Source organism: Podarcis raffonei, chromosome 6 (genome assembly GCF_027172205.1).
Source record: "Podarcis raffonei isolate rPodRaf1 chromosome 6, rPodRaf1.pri, whole genome shotgun sequence".
NCBI classification, from domain to species: domain Eukaryota; kingdom Metazoa; phylum Chordata; class Lepidosauria; order Squamata; family Lacertidae; genus Podarcis; species Podarcis raffonei.
Genome location: NC_070607.1, coordinates 75,998,508 through 76,001,579, shown reverse-complemented (window position 1 = coordinate 76,001,579; position 3,072 = coordinate 75,998,508). Strand labels below are relative to the sequence as shown.

At 46.0% G+C, this 3,072-nt stretch overlaps 1 non-coding gene across 1 annotated transcript; it reads right to left on the bottom strand.

Annotated features, from left to right (window-relative positions):
* Window positions 1-2,703: 2,703 nt before the first annotated feature.
* LOC128416764 (U1 spliceosomal RNA) lies at window positions 2,704-2,867 on the bottom strand. Its single transcript, XR_008331286.1, has one exon. It is a non-coding gene; the product is annotated as a U1 spliceosomal RNA (small nuclear RNA).
* Window positions 2,868-3,072: the final 205 nt, after the last annotated feature.

Here is a 3,072-nt window from a genome sequence, read left to right as displayed (position 1 = left end):
ATTAGGCAAATTAATTGTTGTTAACTACTGAGATAAAGGAGCGTCTGTAAAATACTTATCATGTACTATTTTAGCATCAGAAAGGAGGAATGAAATGGAGGCTTGGCAAAATGGCCTACGGAGTCCTTGTTTATAGCAGTGAGAAAGAACCACTTACACCTAGACATAGCTTACAGTAGGTCCCAGTTACAGGTAGGTAGCCGTGTTGGTCTGCCGTAGTCGAAGCAAAATAAAAATTTCCTTCCAGTAGCACCTTAGAGACCAACGAAGTTTGTTATTGGTATGAGCTTTCATGTGCATGGAGACTTCTTCAGATACTAGCAGGTCCCAGGTTGACCTGAAAACCATTCCACACCAATCATGCCCATCTTCCCCACACTTGATGTTATATTCTTTAAAGTTTATAGAAACCATGTATGTTTGTATCCGGACACACATTTTGTGACCAGGGAGGAAAAGGTACTTTAACTGGTGTTGTTGTTGTTGAGAAGCATTTTGAAAATTTGATTGTGTGTGTTTTTTAAAAGGTTATTATGTACACTGAACCTTTATGTTTAAAATGGATTAAAAGCATTTGAGCACATTTATTGATTGGACAGATTTATATCCTGCCCTTCAAAACATGTATTTCCAGGTTGGCTAATAGTCATAATCACACAAATGTAACAAACAGGTCGTGTAGGACCTTTTTCTGCCTGTTCCCCAGCATCTGCCACCTAAAGCAGTAGCTTCATTCTGCTTTATGGAAGAGCTAGCTCTGGAAACTAAATATGCAGTTTTGGCATCTAGATACTCAACTTTCTTCTCTATGTGAGATGTCAATACACCATGTTTCCCTGCCATGTCATTCATTACTCCTAGGAAAATTATAACTTCTCATGTTCCTGCTTCATTTCCCTTTGTTTTACTGATGTGGGAACACAAGGAATTGGGATCTGGCAGCAGACCTATCAGTATCTTCAGCTGTTGTCACTTCACCATGGCAGGAAGTGGTAGAAGGAGCTTTGTTCTTCATTAAAGAAGAATGCCTTGATGCCGAATTACCCGACTCCACCTCCATTTTACCCTTAAATACAGATGGCGGCCAAATATCAGACCAGAGATAGAATCTGGTTGCCTTCTGGCACCTCATTTTGCAGCATGCGCACCATGATTTAAACATGACATTACTATATGACACACTGGGAGCCAGTGTGGTGTAGTGGTTAAGAGCAGTAGACTCGTAATCTGGTGAACCGGGTTCGCGTCTCCGCTCCTCCACATGCAGCTGCTGGGTGACCTTGAGCCAGTCACACTTTTTTGAAGTCTCTGAGCCCCACTCACCTCACAGAGTGTTTGTTGTGGGGGAGGAAGGGAAAGGAGAATGTTAGCCGCTTTGAGACTCCTTCGGGTAGTGATAAAGCGGGATATCAAATCCAAACTCATCTTCTATAAATGTAAAAGGCTTGGCAGAAGTGGCACAACTACCATTGCCTTCAATGGCTCTAAAAGGTAAAGGTAAAGGGACCCCTGGCTCTAGTTTACACTAAAACTCTTAAAAACAACAACCCAAAAACCTCTTCTAATTTGGTGTGAGTGGCAAACTATCTGGAATTACTTTATTTCTTTGATATAAATGGGAAATTATTTTCTGTTCTCAAGTAATCTGCTGGCAGGCCACAATTGTGTTGTCAATCACTCATTTTCAGTTCCACCTCCATAATTATATACATATGGGTTTTCCAGAAATGAATGAAAGAAAAATGGGTGGTACAGTATTGACAGCAGTGAATCCACAGCAGTAACCGAAGGAGGAATGACTGCTGGGAGGAGCACAGAGAGAAGGAACGCCATGGTACACCCACATCAGCACAACTGAACGCCTTCATCTGCCCACTGAAACAAAACAGGTGTCTCCCGTATTGTCTCTACAGTCACAGCAGGTGCTACAGCCTTCCAACAGTTTGACTTCAGCCCCACTGCCAAATGTGCACTCCTCTATTGTCTGCCAAGAGAGACGGAGGCCAACAAAGTATTTACATGGATGGTGTGCTGGGCCAGGGGGTAACCCGAGTAATGCGGTCCAGATCCGGTCCCAAAACCAAGGATTCCTCGAGGAGTCAGTCCGACAGGGCCAAGGCAGGACACGAGGCAGCAAACCATTCAAGGTCAGGCACAGGATCTCAGGCAGGTTCTGGCAAACAGCAACGTTGCTCCCACAACCTGGGGCGGGGCCCGACAGACTTTTATCTCTTTTGGGGTAATGGCCAGTCCTGATCCCCCGGTGACTCACCATCCTGTCTCGCCCAAAGGCGAGCACTCCTCCTGTGAGTACTCAGGTATCTCCTTCTCTCAGACCTTAGTCTCTGTGGCTTGGGAGATGTCGGTGGGTTACTAGACCCAGAGGCTGCCTCAGTCTCTCCTGACCCAACCGGTAGCGGAGCAGCTCTAAGTGATTGCCCGGCTGAAGGCAATGAGGTAATCCCCGCATCTGGAGCCAGGGCAGGTTCAGGCCCCTGACTCGGCCCAGCTGGTGCTTGTTGCAGGGGAACCTGTGTAGACTGGGGCTCTCCAGAACCAGGCCCCAGACGTGGTTCAGATGCCGCCTGAGGCAAAGGATCTGGTGTGGACTGAGACTCCTCTGGTTCCGAGTCCGAGCCCGAGTTCCAGGCCATCACAGATGGCCTATTGTTTTTTTTTTTAAAATTTTTATATTTATTGGTGCAGGGGAAAGCGCGAACGCAGTCCCCCACTACCACAAATTATGCAGTCGAGTTTCCCGCATTTGGGGAAATCGCAGGGGTCAGCACACTCGCAGCGCAATGGATGAGCCTCACCCTGGGAAAACCTCCTTCATGATCAAGGTGTCTCCCCTGCCAGGTAAGTATTCAGATGGCTATTGTAATGAATGCATTATAGTACACCAGTCCTATAACTGGGGTCAACTGAACATGTGAAGTGGGAGAAGAGGCATTAATGCACTAGCATCCCCATGCCATTGATAGCTATATGTTCCAATGAGACTATCTTCAGCAGGTAATTGTCCTTCACACACAGAAGAAGTTCTAATGCACAGGGAAGCCTTTGTAAGTA